The 22,408-nt window shown below is 41.8% G+C and overlaps 1 long non-coding RNA gene across 1 annotated transcript in view; it reads right to left on the bottom strand.

Moving 5' to 3' along the window:
* LOC128135663 (uncharacterized) overlaps positions 1–21,750 on the bottom strand; it is a 37,826-nt gene extending 16,076 nt beyond the window's left edge. Inside the window, exon 1 of the long non-coding RNA XR_008233196.1 lies at positions 21,695–21,750. This is a non-coding gene — a long non-coding RNA (uncharacterized LOC128135663). The remainder of the gene's footprint in view (positions 1–21,694) is intronic.
* Positions 21,751–22,408: the final 658 nt, after the last annotated feature.

Here is a 22,408-nt window from a genome sequence, read left to right as displayed (position 1 = left end):
ACAACATTTTCCAGGCAGGTTGAGTCATTTTGTGAGATACCCAGCCTACTTACAAACAGTTATTCCTGACTTTATTTTTTAATTTATCTTCCTTTTCTAGATAAACATATCTGGGAATCTCTAGGCCCTGAGTAAATGTTTAATAATGTTTTTCTCTAAAGGTAACACGCCAAACTCCCCACTCCTACGTCTGCATTTTAAGGTATGCGTTTACCTTTTTCCCCTAAAAAAAACCTAATCCCGCCTTTTTATGCCTTCGGTTTATATGGCCTCTATCTCCGTCTATTCTTCGAGAGCAGGGAATGGTAGACAGCAGATAGCTGTTGGTATCAGGCCGTGCTGGGTGAGAACCAGGCTCCAAGGACAGCAATTAAACCCTTCCTGTTAGTAGTGCTTCCAGTCTGAACCTTCAAAGTACAGATCATGCCTGTCTAGACGGAGACATTAAGTTTCTCAAAAAATGACATGGTCTTGCCTGTGTTTGTACACACGGATGTACACACCTCTTTACTCAAATAACAGTAATGGGCTACATCACCCCTGACCTGACAAAACCAATGACGTAGGGTGTTTTCAGCAGTATCCCTTAGAGGAGTTATGCTGAGACATATCTGTTCAACAGCAGGGAGCACACTCTAACACAAGACAGACCCACCTTCTGCTTTCGTTCATTAATAAGAGGCCTTCCCACAGCCGCCTTTTTGAATCCAGAGATCCCTTGTTCTACATCATTCCTCAAAGCATAGTTCTCATGAAGCTTCTTGATTATCAGCTCCAAAACTAGCTCCTTTCCACCTATCCAAGAATCGTCCTCAGTACTCCTCGCCCCAAATTCACCTGGTCCCACTCTTTCTGGTCTACAAATCTTCAACAGTATGGTAAATTCTCCCCCAAGGCAACAGGAAACGGACCCAGAAGTGCCATGGCCATGGGACATTAGGCACTCATCCAGTATAAATTCGCTCTGCTGGTTCAAACGTAATAAAGCATTTTTGATGGATTAATTTTGCACTGGCAGATTTTATGCCAGATCAATCACTGCCCATCTTTGCGTGGGCACTGTAAAGCCTGAATAAACACACAGAGCCAATATCCACACCAGAATGCGTTCAACAGAACTGTAGTCCTGTGTCTGTCTGTTATCTGGCTCAGGTTTGTACCGCTGTGTGAGCCAGGAGGGGGTATGTCAGGCAGGAACAGTCATGGCACCAAGGCCTGGGGGAATTCACAGTCCATAGAGAAGTGGGGGATTCTCCCCTGGATTATGAGATTATGATTGGATCTGTGGAAACTGCCATTTGGTGGGGCAACTTCTGCTTTTCTAGCCAGCACCACCTTTGGTTTGCTCTCCTCCCAAGGGTGCGGGAGAGGGCCCACACCCCAGCAATGCAGGCTAACTGGTTGTACCTTGAAGGTTTGGCTTCAGGCCTCTGAAGTAGGGCAGTTTCATCACCCTAATGAGGGGTGGACTGGACCACTCCTTGGTGACAGTATCTGAACTCTTCAGAGCAGCCTATTCACAATGATTAACAGAGTCTGTCATTCCACTTGCAAAGCTATTGATGATAGGTTATCGCTCCTCAAACATGACTTTAGGTTGGAGAATTTTTAGCTACCTGTGGTTTTATAGCTTCCCCAACCTTTGGCCATGCTACGCTTAAGCAATTCAATAAAAATGACTGCTTCAGCAACAACTGAAGATAGGAAGTAGGGAATAATCACTGTGCTTTCAAGACCTAAGTGGTCAATAGTGGAATAAAATACTTTAATCTGCTCAGAGTAAACCTAGAATGCTCTCACAGTGGCCTTACTAAAAAAAAAGGTTAAATAGTAGTTGTGCAGTTCTCAGGTCCCTTTTAAGTAAGGCCAAGGAGTCAGTAAGGAGGCAAGAAAAAGGCTTTGCTCTTCCTAGGGAAGATGGGAAATCCGAGACCATAGTTCCGCAGTAACAAATTTTTGGCAGAAACATCCCGTCCTGGAGCTCCACCTCCCGTTGGCCAAGCAGGTCCTTCACAGCTGCACGGTGAAACACCACCCCTGCACCACCACTTCTGAGACCCTGCCGTGAACTCCACCAAGGAGCCAGTCCAAGTTAAAAACAAAACAAAGGTTATTTTTTAACATGGATTAGTTCCTTGATCTGGTTCATGACTTCTGTGTTGGCTGACCAAGGGGCTAGTTCCTTGCAGTGCAAGGGAAGGAAAGAGTATGTGGAGGTACTAGGAGAAGGAAGCAGGAACCCATTTATCTGGCGCTGCCACCAGATGCCTCATATCATGGAACCGCAGCCTGAGGTCCTAACCTCTAAGAGGTCTAACCTCTTGAAAAAAAGTCTAGCCAACCTCTAAGAAAAAAATCAAGCCATCTTGTGATGTCTTGATCATAGGTTTGAATGTGGCACCTTGCTGAACTACTAAACACTGCTGTGTACATGTTGCCTGGTAGAGAATCCTTCAATTTGTAATGATTTTGGCAACTGTGTCTTGATTAAGACTCTTCCTTTGTTTAAAAAAAAAAAAAAAAAAGCTCTCTCCCCTCTATATTACAAATACTTATGATGACATAAGAAATGCCAAGGAAATTATGAGGAGAAATCAACAGATACTTAGGAGAAGCTTGGAAACAATGGAAAAAGGGACCATGAAAATATCTAAGTAAGTTTGTTTCAATAAGTAACAATAACAAAAAGTCATAAAGCAACTAGCTGTTCTTCTAGGAAACCAGCATAGTGACCAACATGCTCTTCAACCATAATATGATCTAGGAAAAACAAATTGGTAAACTGCATGTATAGTCCTTTCTTAAGTCACCAAACTACTGGGCAGTAGTTTATCACCATTCAACATCGTTGCCTAAAGCTTTAATTCAGCTGTATGATCATTATAAAAAAGCACTGTGAACTGTAACTGCTGTACTCAGCAGATGATAACCTCTGCTGTGGGATTTTCTAACCCCAAATTAGGTCATGTGACTAAGGTCGAGGAAAAGAGAAGATTTTTACCAGCCTCTCTCTGTCACATCTTTATTGAAGAAATAAATCTGCCTTTAGTTGTGTGCACCTGTACTCAAAAAGGGAGCCAATAAAATCAGGAAATCAATCTTCAGTGTTTCCTAATAAAGAGTATCTGCTTGTTCAGATCTGTCAGGTTTTGTAGGCCATTAAAAAATAATCAGAGAGATGAAAGTGTAAAAGAAAGAGCTTGGTCCTTAACATGTCCTGTGCATTAAACTCTTTTTGAATGTTCCTGCTTGAACTCCATTCTGCAATAGCCTCATTAGTACAGTTTATGAGTCATTAATTCACCCTGTCAATATTATCAGAAGTTCTCTTCTATAGCTTGCCAACTATTCCCTGTTCAGAGAAAGGAGAAACGTGGCACAGTTACAATAAACCAATTCAGGGATGTGAGTTGCATTCATATGTATGCTGACAATTGCTCCGTGGTTTCCCCTGCAAGTTCTCCTATCAGTTGCCCTTACCCTACTTCTAAGATTTGGAAATTCTTGTGCCCACATAGGAATCTTCAGATGGAAGACTGAGTCCTGTGGGCAGGCTAGTGTAAAATGCATGAATGGTCCTTGAATCAAGGATGAGAAAGAGCCTCCCCAGCAGGGAGTTGTCCCCAGCCATCCACAGCCTATCTACATTCTACCTTCTATGCACCATTGGTCATCTACCCCATTTTTAAAGGGTGCACTTATGTGTCTAAAAAGAGGATATGGATTTTCATTTAGCCTAGGCACACTCCTACAGCCTAGTATGAGCCAGGAGAAAGATGTGGGGTTCAAACCTGCCAGGCAGTTCAACACTTCACGTTTGATATTTTAGGTAGCTACAGACTGCTTTGCATCTTACTCTCAAGACACCTGCCTTTCCACGGATTGCCTCGGAGCCACAGGGTCTAACAGCAGGCTGTGAATTCCACCCAGGGAGCCATGACCCTGCAAGTTAAGTGTCACTTTGACAATGCTCAAGTCCCCCTGTGGATTTAGCCATTGGTGTCTAACCAGTGCCAGAAATAAATAACTATTACTTTCAGCTGGAAAAACTACAGTAATAAATCCACAACTTATTTTTCTGTTAATTGTGTCAGGTAGTTTGCTGCTTACAACTACTCCCTGTGCTCCTTCCGGGCCAGATTTGTTATTTGTTCCCTCTTGATACCAAGGCATCTGCAACTCATAATCTTCAGGGTCATAAACTTCCCTAATGATTAAATTAACAGCATGAAGTTCCAACTTGTAGGACTGTCAAAACTGGACTTTGGAAAACTACCATCTTTTTTTTTTGTCCATGGGGAAAAAAAAAGTGTTATAGACATCATGCACGTGGAGTTGTTTTCTCTTTCAGTTTGCTGACCTTTTTGTCCAGCTTTGTGATTATTGGACAAAAAAATCATTATAAAAGCAAAAACTGCCATTCAGAGAAAACTCTTAAGTATTTTGGTTACGGATATGGATTTTCCTACTGTGTTGCCTTCCACGCTACTGCTAGACAAAAGTAAAAATCAGTCTATGCAGTCCAAAAATTAAATAACCTTGCAGAAATAGAATACCTTGTTACTGTATATTTGACAAATAAAGAAAATATTTTAAGATCTACCTCTAAAGATGCATGAGAAAAATATTTAGTGTGTTTTATCCATGATCAGTGAGCAAATAATTTCCTTCCATTCCAGAAGAGCACCTAGCAATAAGATAAGGAGACCAACCACACCTACCATACAAGCCTGTGTTAAGCTCTACACCTGCATATGATAAAGACAGCCACATGAAAGGATAAGGGCATCAACTGGCTGATGATAGAGACTTAAGCCTCCTAAATCACATAGCAAAGATAAATTGGAACTATCTGCCACCCACATCAGATGGTGAAGGAGGCAGGAACACAATGCTCTGGATACCAATTAGTGGCATAATGGAGCCAGTATCTCATGTTCTAGTGTGTCAAATTCAAGCAGTGCCAGTGAGATCAGAACAGAAGTCACAGCAAGGTCACTGCGATCTGTCAGCAGGACAGCTTCAGCCAAGTACCGCATTCTAATCCCTGTCTGCTGAGAATCTAGTGGAGGAGAAATGCCTGTAGTTAAAATGCGCCTAAAGCAGTATCCTCCAAGGGTGTCAGCCTGGAAGCAGAATAGTGCTACACAAGATAATAAAACGGAGTTGCTTTTAACTGTTAAATGAGCACTTTTTGTTTTGATACAGGAATATGCTGAAGTCTGCCTATTCACAGAAACAGCTAGCCCATCAGCAGTGTGGCAGGGGCATATTAAAATACAAACACCTTCAAACCACGCACCACCTCCCCCACTTCCAGCTTGGAAGAGCTGCCTCTACGGAAAGGTGACTATGCCCATACGCACCCCTTTGGTAGCTCACCCTGATGAGCTAGTCAGTTCAAGATACAGCAACTGTAGCAATAAAGGGCTACACAAATGATTTATCCTCCCAGCATCGCTCCTCAGGCAGAGAAATAACGTACCTGCTGCGCAACGCATGAGGCACAAAGCAAAAACCCCTTGTCTTAACTTTTGCCAATCCCAGAGGTGATTAATCAGAGCTCATCCACATGTTCTAGCCTACCCTTCTACAGTATGGCCACACTCGCAATGTTAGCATACTTCTGTCATGTTTCACGCCTGCCCTGAGGCTGTACGTAGCCACAGCAAGCAATACAGCTGCCAGAGCAAAGATAGTGAGGAATACAAGTTCTCTAACATACTCAAGAGTGCCTGGAAAGTAGGACAAAGTCATATGTTTGGGCACTGGGGTTGTTGCTTTGTATGTAGATAGAATCCTTATGTGCTTGTTACAAAAATAAACATTCTTTTTTTTCCACGTGCATTGAAAATCCTTGACGCTAAAAAAGTAGCTGCCCTAATTTGGTCAAAGTATGTGCAAATATAATAGAGAGAAGGACCCACTCCTAGGGATTAGAAGACACATTAGTCCCATCTTTGTTCTTTTTGAGGTCCACTGGCTCCTGTTGTTTGCTCATTCTGTCATTAATCTTCTGTCTGTTGAGAATTATTCTTAGAGGGACTTATCCCCAGGGAAGAAATTTGGAGTTAAATTTAACTTCTAATTATTCAAAACAGTTGTTGAAGTAAAGGAGGTGGGTAGGCCAGTTAGTAGAAGACACAATAGCAGTGGTGGTTATGCTGTGCCCTTTTCAGACTTCTGCAAGCTTCCATTCAGGTAAGGTTTCACATTGCAGCTGGCGAGATCTAAGAGCCAGATCTTGCTGCTACAAGGGGTGGGCTGCCTCCTCCGCCATTCCTTTCCATGCATTCCTGCTCCATCCTTTGCGTGGCTTGGCAGCTCAACTGAGCTGATCTGCCTCACTAAATCCTCAGAAGAATATTCACTTGCTCATGTTGAGGTAGTTTTTTAGGGGTTCAGTGAGCTGAACTGGCCCACCAACGGCAAGAGGAGTGCCAGGAAAGAAGGAGGGGACAATTGTGCAGCAGGTGACAGGAGGAAGAGTAGGAAAAGAGGAAGAGAGGGAGAAATGAGAGAAACTAGCTTTTTCACATGACTGTGACCTTCAGATGTGCTGTGCTATGCTATGAGACCTCACCCTTAATACCGCAATGGAAGAAAAAAAAAACCAGTTTATTTACAATGTATGAGGTGACACCTTCCATTTGTACCACAGAAATCTTTCTCTGCCTTGCTCTGAAGGAGCTCAAGTAATCAAGTGACAGTACAGGGACTGCAAACTACAGAGGCAGACAAGAAATGTTTTTCTTACAAAATAATGACTGACTGGAATTCTTAGCAAGTGACAAATTCTGTCTTATTCCTCTCCAGAAAGAAATTAAATCAGCTAGACAATAGTCTGGTATGTGATACCCTGCAGGCTGCCTAAATAGGCAAGTGGTTTGAACAGGTAGGGAAGCATGCAAACACCTGACAATTTAGATTTGATCAAGAGGTGGACACAATTTTTAAGTCTGTATATAAATGCTACTCATTTGGAAAAAGCCAATTAAATCACCTGCTGTGAAGTGCTAGATTTCCTCTTTTTTCTCCATTTGCCAGCTATTTTGAAGTGCATGAATGAAAAAGGGATCCCAGAAATTAGTAGAGGGAAGTAGCATTTACAACCCTAGCAGAGCCATTCTACCAACTTAGAGCTACAACTGTGGTCGCATGGAAAACCCACCCAACAATAAAGTCCTGCTTGCCTTTTCTGCCTCCTCATACCTGAACCAAACAGTCTGAAGAGTGTGATCAGGATGAAGGAAGAAGGAAAGTGGGAAATCCATTGGCAAATGAGCAATGGTGCTATCTCCAAAGAGAAAGCTGAAGGTGAGCTTTCAAGATGAAGCACACTCCTTATGTTTCAAACTGTCCTTTGAAACGGGAATAAAGACAACTGCCTCCATCTTCCTGTCCTGAGATACTGAGTCCTAATCTGTGCTGCTTATACTCTTTGTGTGATATACATCTTGTAAATAAAGCTGACCTTTTGTCCAGGGCAGGGTGAGGCCACTTACATCCTTCTTTCTTTCCCCCTTGTCCCTTTGCTGGCTGACTGGTCTTTGCAGGTGCCATGTTTGACACAGATACCTTTGCCCTTGCCCCATGCTCCCACCGGTGCCAGTGTGCAGCCCATTTAATCACTGGAATTTTTACCACTGGATTTCCAGCCACTACCCCTCAGCCCCTTCATCTCTTCTCTACACTTGTCTTCAGATCCCCCAACCCTCTGGGCAAACAGCAGCAGGTTGATGTTCAGTGTTCCTCCTTCATTATTAAAGTAGTAGGTTTTGCTCTCTTCAGCTCAGACTGACACCAGGCATCTGACATGTTCCTGCAGTCAAGCAATTGGTTTAAAGAGCTTTGGGTTTCTGAGGGCCCACTGCTCTGCTGCTTAAAATGTAGAGATGACTGAAAATGAAGAGATTGTGGGCAGGCTGGGATAATAGATGCTACGAAAAGGTTATGTGTCTCCCATTTTAGGCCAATGATACAAAGAGAGCACCAGCACAGGTAAGTAGTATATGGGAATGAGTGCCCAGAAAGCTTGTGGGTCAGTGTTAAAAGACTGATGACTTCTTTGTATGAGTACATGCATTCAGTGAATCCACCTGGCACTACAGCTGATAAAAAGCCACCAAGATGGCTTATGACAGTCCTTTCATGTGTGGCTCTGACGGTTGCTTTAGATTCAACAACGCATCCCGTGTCAAAGGGGAAAACCCAGGTTAAATACAGAATTAGCACGTAATGAAGGTAGGACCTGATGCTAGAATCTCTTCCAGTAGCTGAGTCTTCCCTCATTAGTAGGGCAGAGAAGCAGAGCAGTAATGTTCCTGTCACAGTGCAAAGACTAATTGAAAAGTGAGGCAATCAATTGTTAATTTCATAGCTTCTCTGGTTGCTATAAAAGTACAACGTTGTCATAATCTATTCATAAGAGATTTCTCATTGCGCCAGCACAGACGACTTCTTATGCCATTGTACCTCCATATGGAATTAAAATCAGCAGCACAGGAAGTCTGAGTAAGTGAGCATGAAAAAACATCAATAGCAAGGATAACGGCATAGCGTAACAAACACTTATCCACCATGAATAGCTCCCGCCAGAGGAAAGATGTAATTTATAACTCTGCTTCAGTTTCAGTTATAAAGATTGACAAATGAAGAAAGACTTCCTTCATTTCTGCTGGAATCTCGCTCTTGATGAAGCTATTGAATTCAAATACTCATCACTTGACAGGCTCTTCTTTAGATATACTCAGCAATTCATTTACTACTTAAAAGCTAGCTGATACTGACAAAAATAAATAAGATTTTGGTGAATAATTTAAGACTAAGAATCTCTCCTCTAAATTTAGTGAGCACTATGTTCTATTGCTTATCATGGTGGACATTTATTGGATGGACAAAAATCCCAGTATAGTAGGAACGTATTTCAACACAAAATGCCTACCATAAAGTTATTAATATAAACCTATTTTTGAGAGGCTAGGCAGAGGGGACAAGCAAAGCCTTCTGAAAATAATGGATGACTTCAGAGTGTGAAACCAGCTCTGCACAGCTCACACCGGTATAAGGTTACACCAGATATCTATTTTGCACAGATAGGTCTCATGATAGGTAAGAGTGTGTTACATGATGGATCCACATTGAATGGTGTCAATTTTGGCTTCTTCACTGTTACAGGAAACTGCTTAGCTGACCAGAATTATGTAGTATGCGTAAATCAATCCCTCACACAGGATATCAAAAGAAAAATAACTTTGCAGGTAGCAAGTGTAAGAGCACTGATTAGGGTACTAACTTGTATCCCATTGGACTGTAAACATCCCCCATGCTTCCAGCATTCACATTCTGTCTTTTTAACCAACTGCATAGATAGGTAAGCAAGACAACTCCAAGACAGAGGCCAGAATTATGCTTAAAGATGGAGAAATTTAAATCAAGGGCTGGGGACCAGGAATCCTCAGGTCTATTTCTTCCTCTACCACTGCAAGGCAAGAGGTCATATGGCAAGTCATTACCACCCCATTACCATTACCACCCCATTACCATTACCACCATGCCTCATGAAAAACAAAGATAGTTCATCCTCCTGAAAAAGAAAACAGTTGGATTATCTACTAAAGAGAAGTACTGAGAACAGTAATTAGGGAACTATTCTTTTATGTGATCTCGATTTCAGTCTACTTCTTCCATTATATGATGATGGGTCCACTACTTGCAAAGAGAATTTCACACATGTAAAGAGCCAAATATTAGAGCATAAACCTCACTTTCCAAATCATAGCCTTTTTCTTGTTCCTTTTCTTTTTTTTTACCTTGTAAGATTAACAGAATCCAATCATTCTAGTGCAAGGATGAAACAGAACAGATCACGTGCTCCAGTGAATGAAACAAAGTAGAAAAAAATAGACTCATATATGACTAAGTAGAGAGAGTCAGAAGAAACACAGCAGCTATAGAAGAAAATTAAAAATAGTAAAGACAAGCCCAGTGACTGCAAATGTGAGTTATGAAATAGACTCTCAGCACGTATGAATGAATGCTTTGGCTTTCACACTGGAAAAAGAGAAATCTTTTCATTTCAAGATACAGAATTTTAAGCCAATTGTTAAAAAAAACCCAGAGTGTTTATAACAACAATAACTGCCCTTCTCATATGAACAAATGCATGTCTCCTTTGGTTTGCTTATCCCTTTCTTTAGCGGTAATGCCAGCTTAAACAACTCCCACCTTCCTCCCACCATCAGCAGTTTGATCCTGTTCTCTTCTTCATGAGGGCAGATGTTTGGGAGTGAACAGGTTTCAAACTGACCGTACCCCAAATCCCCACATAAACCCTGCTTTTTTTCAGCTGGGTCAGTTCCCCAACTGCACAAACAGCAGACTGGGAGACACAGGAATTAGAATAAACTGCCTGAAAGATGGGGCTGGTGCCCAGAAGTTGCTTAGGACAGCTTAAGCAGACTTGCCACTACTTGCCTTAATTCATTGTTCAACAAACACTTTGTTTTAGCATCAGCTGGCTCTGCCTCTGAGATAAGTAGTCTCTTACCTCATGGGTTTACCCGCTCTCTCCCATCCCATATCTCCATTTCCTTTTGGCAGACACAGATGTTTTTTGCGGCTTTACAATAAACAGGATTGGGGAACTTACTCAGCTGAAAAATAGATTTTGTCTTTGTTTTGCTCAAGTCAGTTCTCAAGGGATGCATCTTCCACCTATTTCACCCCATGTGTACAAACTCGAGGGCACAAGCCAGTGCCTGGGGACAGGGAACCACAGGACTCTCCGTCTGAGACTGGCTCAGCTAGTATATGTGTCCATGGAATTACAGCCCTGTGGGCCCTAAAGCTGTCCTCCTTAGCTGTAGACATGGAGCCACTTATTTGTTATAACTGTATAAACAGCAAGAATGTAATGGACTGAAGTAGCGACCCACAAATAAAAAAATCGCCTCTCATGTTCACTCCAGTCACTTCCAGTTAATTTGATGATTTCCTAATGTGATGGCCCAGTCCAACAATAGATATCTGTGGAACCTTATCGCTCAGAGTCACTTGTAATTAACGTCATTCCTGTCAGCAGAGACAATCAGATAACCCAGTCGTCAGCTCTAGAAATGTCCATGAGGAGACACAATTTGCATGAAGCCAGAGAAGATGAGCCACCACTCCTGCCTTTTTTTAATCCTTCGATCTCTCTCTCTAAAATCCAGAAAGAGCGAAAGCAAGGAAAAAATACCTACTATGCTGATAGAGAAGACCATTCAGGAGACCTCTTTAATCAACCTGGCACGTCACCGTACTGAGAATTAGCAAGGGCAAAGAGAATGCATTGCTGGAAAACAACATAATTCAAGGCTGACAGAGGAGTCAATCCAAAAGCAAAGAGAAAAGAGACAGTAAAGTCATTCACTCATCTGGCCTAGGTAACGGGAATTTGAAAATAGGAGGGGGACAAGTTCCCATGATCTCATGAAAGAAACAGTTCACAACGTGTTGGGCAAACGGGACAAACAGCACTGCCAGTGCAAGGCAGGCACTGGACAAACAGTGCTGGTGCAGATCCTGCTGCCTGACCTAAGCCTGGTCCTGAGCCTGAAGTTTCCCACTCCGCTGCTGCGACAAGCCGCGCACCGTGTCCTCCACGGGTGCCACCGGCCCTTCCCTCCCTGCCTGCACCTGCCCTTACATCGGCTGTAGCGCTCAGCCAGCCAGGGGCTAACTCAGAACAACTGGATGAGCCACACGAAAACTCAGCAATATATTTGCAGGGCAGGACCACTATTTCAACAGCAGCGTGGTCTAAAGCTTGCTGTGAAACCATACCTGAATCTATGGCAGACGTGTGAACACCAAAAACAGCCTACAAGGTTTTCACTAGAATTGCAACTTACTCCTCCACTGCAAGGAAATTATTTGGGATTTTAAGAAAGGCTGATTGCTTCTTTCTGTAAATGTATCTAATAATGGCAGGCTTCCCCTGTCCTAAACCCTGTTGGTCTGAAACTCTGGCATTTACCAAATGACTAATCGGTCAGAAGCCCCACTGGGTTAAATACCTGGGCAACCTGATGGTGACTACAGATATCAGAGTGGGGATACTTTGGAAAAGGATACTGAAAGGAAAAACAAAAATTGCTCAAGCTCTTTCAGAACAATTCAAAATGTCTTTTTCAAAATATCGGATTAAAAAAAAAATCAGCACTGCTAACTTTGAACACATGATTGCAGCTATTTGGCTGCTGAACTCTGGGACCCCTCTGGGTTAGCAAGGAGAGATAACAGTAAACAGGGAGCCAGGGTGCAAGTCCTACAGGACTCTACAATTTACCTACTGTCTCCAAATTTTTCACCAGAATAAAAATTGCCAGGTCACTGAATGAGGGCCAAGAGGCTTAAGCAGAGGCATATGCCTCTACCTCCCAGAAGCCGAGGAAAAATAAATATTAGAGGGAGCCCCCCAACAGGAAGATTTTCCTCACTTGTGCACAAGAGCAGAGGTTATCAGTCTCTCTCTGTTGTCTCATTCTTTATTTTAGCAATAAAGAAGATTACTACTGATCAGCTGTGCAAAACTTAGGCAGTTTTGCAATCTCTCCAGGCAGAAAGCCATCAAATGAGTTCTAGCACAAGCTGGTAACTGTCAACTACACCTGAACCTATACCTTATGGGCACAGCCACAGTACTTTCCTACACTATTTTCTCCTCTCATTTTTCACTAAAAGTTAACTACCCTTTGTGACGGAACAGCCCAAATTCTAGTGGGCAACTGACCATGGAAAAAAAAAACCAAAAAACTGCAGCTAACACTAGCTGGTTCCCAAAACACAGTGAGAGAAGAGAGAGGTGAAAGGAAAAGATTAATCGAGTGTGATAGGAAAACCTGCCTTCAGTGGCTGATCCAAGCAGCAGGCTAAGGTCCCTGCATTCACTCACTTACAAGGCAACAGCTTGCAGATGAGATTTCAGCTTTAGCTGGCAAAAAAACCCTGATTGTTCCACTGGCTCAGGGACTGACAACAGTACCAATGACTTCACAGCAGCACTAGAAATAATATATATCTTAGATTGGGTGACCTTGCTGGACTGGATTCAAAAGCCAAGAAGTATGATACAAGCAAAGGCTCATCCTCTTCCTCTTTGCAGTGACCTGTCACGTATTTGAAGACTATTATCATACTTCCCCTCAGTCTTCTCTTCTCCAAGCTAAATAAACCCGCTCCTCTCAGTCTTTCATCACCGATTGTGCTTTTGAGACTTTTGATCATTTTTATTGTGTTCAAGTTAACCCTAGTTCTAAAAATTAATGTTAATCTAAGGAAATGTTGCAACTGATACATCACTGTGCTGCACCAATACAGCAACAGCCTTAAGCAACTTCTAATTTTACTGCCAAACAAGCTTTACAGAAATCAAAACTGTCCTGTGAAACAGACCTTCCAGGGTTTTGTAAAAGCAACTCCATGATCCTGCACTGTCGTAGCACCAAGTCAAGGGCTTCTGGCAAAGGACTTTCAGTGGAAGAGAAAGAGATACAAGGATCTAATGCTTCAAATGTACTGCAAATAAAAATGTTCAAAATGTCTTTTAACCCATGAAAATGTGAAGATAGGAAGAGCTAGTTATGAATCTATCACCATAAGACTGGAGAGGTGTTAAAAAAGAAAATACATAATAGGAAATAAGGTGGCAAAGTCAGAGTATTTTTGCTGAGGTAGGAACTGAAACAGCCTGTCACCATGAAGGGACTTTGTTTACAATGGACAGTTTTTCACAGTTTATTGGTGCCACTAAGCTAAAAGAAAGATCAACCTACTCACTTTAGGAGACAAACAGCAGATACATATCATACTACTGAGCAAAATGTGTTGCCACTGATATTTCATGGCTTAATCTGTACCGCAGAATATACTGAGTTCAATTAATAGGGATATACATTTGGTTTTGAAGTTGCATATATGCAGAACTCCTCACATAGCTACCTGACAGTTAGACACACTGACTATCAACTACTTCTATAAACTGAAATTCAAATAAACCCCACAAAACAACAGGAGAAATACAATTCTGACAGCAGCTGCAAACTATATCTTTATTCAGAGATCTTCCAAGATGCCTCTGAAGCAGGGAATTTATAATTACTTAGACTTTCCTTGTTACATCCTGTAATCCAGACACACTCATTAAAGCTGTAACTTCCTTTCAGTTTGGTAGGAAACAACCAGTATTCTCTTCTTAGAAACCTCAAAGTATGTAATTGCAGGAGAGATCTGTATTTTAAAGCACTACCAGCTTTGAGTGCAGGCTAGATTGTGCAGAATAATTTCATTTACCCAACTATTTGACTGGTTCCTTATTTTTTTAATAAAACAAAAAGTGCCTTTGGAGGAATCTTCATATTTTGTTCATTCTAGTAAAACCTGCTTGTGTCAATACTTCTATTTTCAATCGATAGCCTGCTGAACTGAACAACAAGCACATAGCAAATAGCCCTTTCTTCAGGTGGTTAGAAGGAAAAATACCCTGTGGCTGTAGGAGATGCCACGGAGATGATACAGCTATTGCTTTAATAAGGCTTTTGATACTGTCTCACACAACATTCCCATAATCAAACACGGGAATATTGTCGAGTTACAGATTTTGTATGCTGACCGCAAAACAAGTCGGAAAACTGTATTCAAAGAGTAATTTTCACTAGGTTACTATAAGGAATTTTATAGTCTAAGAGTACCTTACATAGAGATTCATGTTAGACAAGTGCATTGGTCTTATTCTGCATTTTCATTACTGTCTTGGATGATAATGTAGCAAAGACACCTTTCAAACGATAACAAGCTGCCAAGTGTTGCGAGCACCACAGTGGAAAAAAACAGACTTCAAAATGGCCTTGAAGAAACACAGGACAGGTAGGATGCAATTCAGAAATGGTAAGTTCAAAGTACTACACTCAGGGAGAATTAATTGCACAAATACATAGTGGGCAGAAATTCTGAAGAACAAAACCTGGGAGTATAGGAAACCACAAACTGAACATGAAGTACTCCATTGCCATGATATCAAGAACCCCAGAACTGTTTCTAGTTCATCCTCAACAGTGGGGATAATCTTAGGCAGCCACCATTTTCCTCAAAACTGCATGCTGACACAGGCTTCTAGATAGACCTGCAGTAGTTCAAGTAATTTAAAAGGGAACAAGAAATGGGAGTCCAATTATTTCTTTAAAAAAATCAATTATAAACATAAGGTGTCATTTCAGGGGTTTTAGGAGCAAAATTACATCTGCCAGCTTGTGCATGAACCACTTTTCTCCCTTTTCAGCTCTCAGCTTATTTCTGAGAAGCCAATGCATTGTATTGAGAACTTAAGACCACAGGACCCTCATAGTGCAAATGCCAAACTCTTCCAACAATACGAGACTCACATTTGTGCAATAACAGTATAAACAGATGTAGAATGCAACTGCAAAGGTATCTAGTCTCAAGTACATGTCCTGGTGAAGTCACTTAAGAGCAGCTGTTTAAAAATTGTGTACAAATGCCTCATTTAATTGACTACCAATAGGCAGAGGGCAGTGTTACCTGCATAGATATTTTTTCTTAGTCTATCAAACATAAAGGTGTCTAAAACTATTCAAGTAAAAAAAACCCAAGAGTTTTTGTATGTCAAGTACAATATATGAAAAATAATGCTTTTCTGGTTTTGGCATAGTCTCTTACCGCTGGAAGCAACTGTACTTCAAGGATGATTGTTTTACTTGTCATATCTGAAGTCTAAATTTCCACAGAGATCAGGATGACAAGAGAAAAGAATATCTTGACATGCAATATGTGCAGCTGGATATACTAGTTTCAGAAGTGCTCACTTAAGACAAAAATGAGAAAATGTTATTTAAATTAATTCAAATACTTGTACCTTATTAGATGAGCAATGAAGGGAATCAAATTTGAGACAATATTCCATCTTCCTATTCCACTTATTGTAAGCTACTAAAAAGCATCTTTTATTCTTTCCCCTTAGCATAACTCAATTTCTATAGTTTCTAACTGTAATCACATCTTTAAACTCCTTACCACAGACCTGAATGATTAAATGTATTTCTGATGTTGGAAGATAAAGGGTATCTACCACCTTCTTACCAGTTCCAATAATGATTATGGGTCAGAGGAAAAGCAAGCCTACAGATTTAAATATCCTCCAGTGTCAAAAGGCTATTACTGAAGTGCCTTCAGTTCTGCCTACTGTGGAAAAAAAAAAATAGCAGGATAAGAGAAAACAAGGAATAACAGAGAATATGGCCATTCAGCAGGTTATCACTTGCCACAAAATTCAGAAACTGCATCCAAGCAGATTCATCAATATCATCCAGTAGCTCCTCTGCCAATAATGCTGCTTCATCACTTGTGGCTAGATTCCACTGCTAACGGAGTGTGGGAAGCTGGCTTGAATCTCTTGGACATCACTTCGCCTTTCATTTAAGGGGACTGAAAAAGTCCTCAAGGTTCTTCAGGGGAGCAGATGAAACAATGGGGTTCTTAAAAACATAAATGACGATTTTTTTCCTCAGTCAACATTATGCAAGATTGAATGATCTAGGCAAAAGGACAGCAAGATTTGTCTTTGCTCCATCAGATGCACAGGGTGTCAAACAAGCAGTTCACAGCAGAGCAATAAGAAATGGGTTTCATGTCTGGCAACAGCACTATTTCAGCTCGTTTGAACTTCTCCATCTTAGCTCCCTCTCTGCTCTGCCAGCCAAGCTGTCTGAGCAGCCAAGCAATGAACTTGACCAGAGAGCTCATCCATCTGTAAAACAGCCCAGAAAAATAAATGGTTATTTTCAGATGGATCCATTCCCAGTCCTGTTAAGTGTGCAAGTGCCCAAACAGATCTGACAGCACGATGGAAAAAGCACTGCATGGACATGAATGGGAAGCCGGGAGCAGTTAAGTTGACAGTGGCACTTAAGAAATACAGAGTGACACTTAAAATACCACAAGGATAAGAAAGCCTGACATGGCCACACAAATAGAGGTACTGTGACCTTGATCCCAGTCTTACAACACTTCAGACCCAGCAGTGAAGCCGACTTAGGAAGTCCCTGTCCCTCAAGTGTGCTGATCAAACTGTTCCCATGTTGAACTGAAAACTGGTTCAAAAAAAGCAACTGGAGTAAAAACAATGCTTGAAAGAAAAAGAAGCCAAAAAGGTATGCAAGGTAAACTCAGTGTGAAAATATTTCCTGCAGAACCTTATATCAAAAAAGCTAAACTAGTTGTAATTCATATTTTCGACTGTGTGATGCAATTCTGCTCAATGGGCCATGTTTTAAATGAAAAGTTCCTAAACATGATCTGGCTCAAGTTCTTTTTTATTATTTTGCATCCACGTAAGAGAAAATAAGGAGGGTGGCCAAGCAAAATAAGGTGGCTACAATGTACCATTTCATCATGCCCAGGGAAAGAAAAACAAGCACTGGTACATACATCTCCAACACCCAGACATCAAAATAAGTATTTTTCTTTTCAGTTTTGTTTATTTGCACAGGCTTTGGAGGCTGCCCATTTCATAAAATAGAGAACGATAACAGGAAACCAACTTCAGAGCACTTACCCCTGGTTAAACCCCTGGAATACTGTACATGGTTTAAAGCAGATGACATGCACTGTTAGATTAACAACTCGCCACCCTGCAGGACCAGCCCATGTGAGAACAATAGTTCTGATTAACACCAGAAAGAGATCATATGAGCAAGGGGGAAAGAAAGCAAAACTACATGAACTCCACCCTTAGGTTTGTGAAAAAGCACAAAGGGAAGTTATGTTCACAACTTTTTTCTGAAAGTCAATGAGATTTCGACATCTGGCTTCCCCACTCTGTAAAAATCACCCTCTCGTATAATCTAAATTACAATATGAATTGACACCCAAGCTGGCTTAACTACACTTAAAACATGCTTTCTGAAGGACACTGCAGTGGTCCCATAGCGCAGACATCACACTAACATTGTATACTTGGAGAACTGAAAACCGATTTAGTCCCAGTGAGACAGCTCTGAGGTCCCTATGTATTTATTGTACATGACAGCTACGTAGTTAGTTAGAATAATGAGAAAACTGTGAATTTTGAGAAGAAATTAATCCACAAGAAGCTTCTGCTAAATACATAGTATTACCAACCACTTGAATTCTATCCTGAAGCACTAGAAAATGCATTATAGGACAAACCTCTTTTGTCAGAAATAACTAACTGTTCTTTCTTATCTCTAATTGCTGTGAACTAGAAGACAGCTTCTTTAATACCTACCAGATGCTATTCTCATTGTATTAAGGAAGACAAATTTGTTTTCTTAGATGCTGTCTCTTACTAGACACATAGGGTGCATGCATTGTACAGAATGCCTGATAAAGAAACCAACATAAATTCCAGAGACATATATATAACACCATATTGACTGTCACGTCCAAATAGTATTCTAAAGGGTTTATGCATGTGCCTAAGTACTGTCCTGAAGCCTCACTGAGATCAAGTACAGGACAATCACATACAAACTTAATAACTCTCAGGTAATATAACCTGAGATTGCCAGATATTATCAAGATTGTTATCACAATTGCAGGAATGGATTGCAGACAGTAGCACAAGCACTATATGAAAGTTCCATTCCAGAAATAAAAATTTCAATTACAACTATTTGAAATTAAAGACACATACTGCACAAGAAACTTCATCATGATGATTATGTTTGTCAACATTTTGGCTGACTGAAACACATTTTCTGTCTAGGGATCCAACCTACCTATGCATATCAAGTAGGTTTGATTTATATGACAAATTTTTTTTAAATACGATTCTCTCAGTCTTATTCTTCCTAGCTTCTGACATAATTGTTTTGGATAACATCTCTTTTCTGTTAAGAACACTGATTCTTTCTGATGTGCTTAGCTGCAAAAGACCTTTTTATTCAAGAGGTTTACCACATATTGAAAAAAAGGCTGTAGCCTGCAAATGACTAAAGCACATCCCATAAAATTCTGTGTATAAGGACACAAACTCCCTATAAGATTAGTAACCATACTAATTTTAAATCAGCCTGTGCAGGAGGTGTGAGCAGTCCAAACAACTCAACTTTGGTAAATATACCAGGTTGAAGTAACCACAGAAAATGCATATACCACTGAACAGCCAAAAACATCACACTGCTGTTACCAATATTGCAAAACAGCAGTATGAGCTAAAAGGCAAGCAGAAAACCTGAAATCAGAAATTCATGTTTAATTTTAGTCCTGCTACATGATTCAATGCGTAACCTTTAGTACTGAGCCTTTCTCTGCCTCAACTTCCCTACACAGAAAAACAGGGGTTTGCACAACTTTTCAGGGTGTATCAAATTTGCTCTGCTTTCAAGCTTCTGTTAATAATAGTTCTGAGCAAGACGGAAAGAAGCTAGCTTTGCTTTAAGAGCCGAGAGCAAGTAAAGAGCATCTGCCAGCTACACAAAAAAATCCAAAACATCTCAGGCAAGGAAAGTATGACCTAGTACTCTGCTCAACAGCAATTCTCTGCCTGTCTGTATAGAAAGCTGCCGCTTTTGGACATCATTTTTGATCAATCCTCACATCTTAGAGGAACATTTCATTTTTACTGGCTGAAAATTTGAAAAGAAAGCAAGAAAACAGAGGCTACATCCGCTGACCTGAGCTTGTTTTCTTCAACCACTTCCATGTTACCATGAACTTCCAGGGTTCTTCAAGGGAGCCATCAACATCCTCTATCCTTAATGCCATCTCCATCTCACCCTGTCTTGCTAGCTCGGCTTTGCAAGTCTTGCCCATCCTTGAAGAGACAACTTGTACTGCAGGTTGGGAGAAAAGAAAGGAGAGAACGCTTAGGGAGAAGACAGCGGGAGAGATGCACAGCATCACTGCTGGAGGAGCCAAGGGGACTGTAGGAGCTCACAGAGCCACTGGCTGGGGCAGAGGGAATGCAGGGCATTGACAGCAGCGGGGAGGACAGCGGCATGGGAGACTGGCACACGGGATGGGGGTGCACAGAAAACAAGGAGCACACACAGTCCCTGGCTTGGAGACACATAACCCATGGGGTTTTCCCTCTGCAACTCCCACATAGCAAATACAGCCCGCAAGCAGATAATGCTCAAACTGGCAACCTGCGCAGAGTGATGGAGCAGGAGAAACCTGGCAGCGCTGGGTGAAATGGAGACACCAGCTGCAACAGCAAAGAGGTTTGAGGAGCGAGGGGACTAAGGGAGTCCCTGTCAGCAGGGGAGCTCGCTGGGCTCTACACAGCCCATCCTGCCCTGCTTACCTGCCTTGCTCCAGGGCCTGTACTCTTCCAGTTTCTTACATATTGTTACTCTCCATTTAGCAAACCTTCCCTAATGCTGATCTGCCCTTGGCAACCTCCTGTCTCCACCCCTTCGGCTTCTGTCAGCACTTAATAAGGAACATCTGACGACCTGTCTCTGACTGCCACCTCACCTGTGACTATCACTGTTCCCAGGGCCACCACCATGCCCACCTGAGAGGTGCCTCCACGCACCCACCGGTATTGGTGGTTTGCACAACTGTTGTGCTACACCCACCTTATGCATATTAGTAGTATAAGTGTATTGCAATTTAGGGCATGCAAACTTGTTTTGCTCAGACTTCAGGATGCTCCAGCATCACTACTCTTCATGTGCTTTTCACGTGGTTTGTAGCAGGTCTGCTCTTCATTTTCTTACTGATAGTCACAGCTGAAAGGTCTTATTTGGAATGATACAGCTGAAGTTTTTTCTGTTAATTTTTAAACTTCCCTCTACTCCCCCTTGCACTCCCCTCATATCAATAAACATCTGCCTGCCTTCCTGAAGGCCACCCATGCTAGTGTATTCCAGCAAGATCCTGTTACAGGTCACAGCATGCAGCCCAAGCTATGCAATTGCTTTACCTCCACCCAACGGGATTTAAAGAAATTTAACCTCCAGACAATCTGGAAAATCTAAGTTGATCATTTACTGCTATTAACCCCACAAAAGATTACACTGAGTTGATATGCGCAGGTTACAGCACTTGCAAGTACAGACCTCAACAAATGCATACGCCACCTGAACAGGATGTTTCCAACAACTTCAAGTCAGCACATACTGCTTAAACCCTTGTTTTGTCCCCCTCCCCCTCATTATCCCTCTCCCCTCCACATATATTCCTCTGCTTTGTCCTTCTCCCAAGAGAAATAAACAAGGGATTTGATTCCTCTCTCACCGCTATCAGTCAGCCTCAGCTCACTATATTCAGAGTGCCCTGACTGTGCAAGGGCAAATTTGCAGGTACTTTCTGCAACTAATGTGAAAACCAATGAAATAAAAAAAAAAGGCATGAAGCCCAATCCAATCATCACTGCAGAAGACCCAGTACAGTGGCATTGGGCAGCAATATGCTGAGGAGGGCTGGCACACCATAAAAGGATCATCACCTTTTATTAGTAAAAATCTAGTGCAGATGAAGGAAAATCTTGGCTGTTAAGCACTCTGCTAGATCATGCACGCAAAACCTATCAATACAGAGAAGATAGTGAGATTACCAGAAGCCGAAAAGAAGTCATAATATTAATACCTTATTCCCCACTGACACTCAGCCAGTATTACACTGTGGAAGATATGGCCCAGAAAAAAATTTAGACATCAGGACTCACTTTGACAGCCACTGCCTTGGACGAGCAGTCCTCACATTTTTTCTGCTGTTCCCCTCTTTCTCCTCCAGTTCATCTGTGGTGGGTGGATACTTCCACCATCAGCTTAACCGACACTTGCTGCTCCACTCTTCTGAGGTTATTTTAGTGCACTAGTCATTGCTGTTTCAGTTTATCTCCCCACCTGATCTCTCTCTGTGCCCACAGACTCAGCAGCAGTCCCCTACATGCTTTGTTACTTGCATTCAAGAACTATGCAAAGACAGAGGATGAACAAGGGCCCGGCTGATATGCATGATGGCAAAAAAGGTTTTGCCCCCCAAAAGCAATTGAACTGCCTACTATTCTGAACATGACACAGAACATTTTGGATAATGACACAGCCCCTCCATTGCTCTCCTAGACACCTCCAGTAAAGGAAGGAAGCTGTGCAGACTTCTGCGTACACAACAGTCAGGCCAAAAAAGTTAAGTGAGATGCAGACAGGAAAGTGGCCACATCTTCCTTGCCTGCTTGCCTATTCCCTGACACCTTTTTCTTCCTGACTCTACCAAAGTGCAGAGGCTATTTGCACTGTTAGGAATTCCACTGCAATTAGCAGTGCCTCCTATGTCAGATGGCTCTGCTTCTCCTTCCCTTCGAGCTCTCAGACTTACAGCCCTTGTTCCATTTCCTGCTGGACAGCTTTTCTAAGCCTCACCTGCATGTCCTGTCCTG

This window comes from Harpia harpyja, chromosome 23 (genome assembly GCF_026419915.1).
Source record: "Harpia harpyja isolate bHarHar1 chromosome 23, bHarHar1 primary haplotype, whole genome shotgun sequence".
Classification (NCBI taxonomy): Eukaryota; Metazoa; Chordata; class Aves; order Accipitriformes; family Accipitridae; genus Harpia; species Harpia harpyja.
The sequence above is the reverse complement of the archived record's forward strand: the minus strand, read 5'-3'. Positions and strand labels throughout refer to the sequence as shown.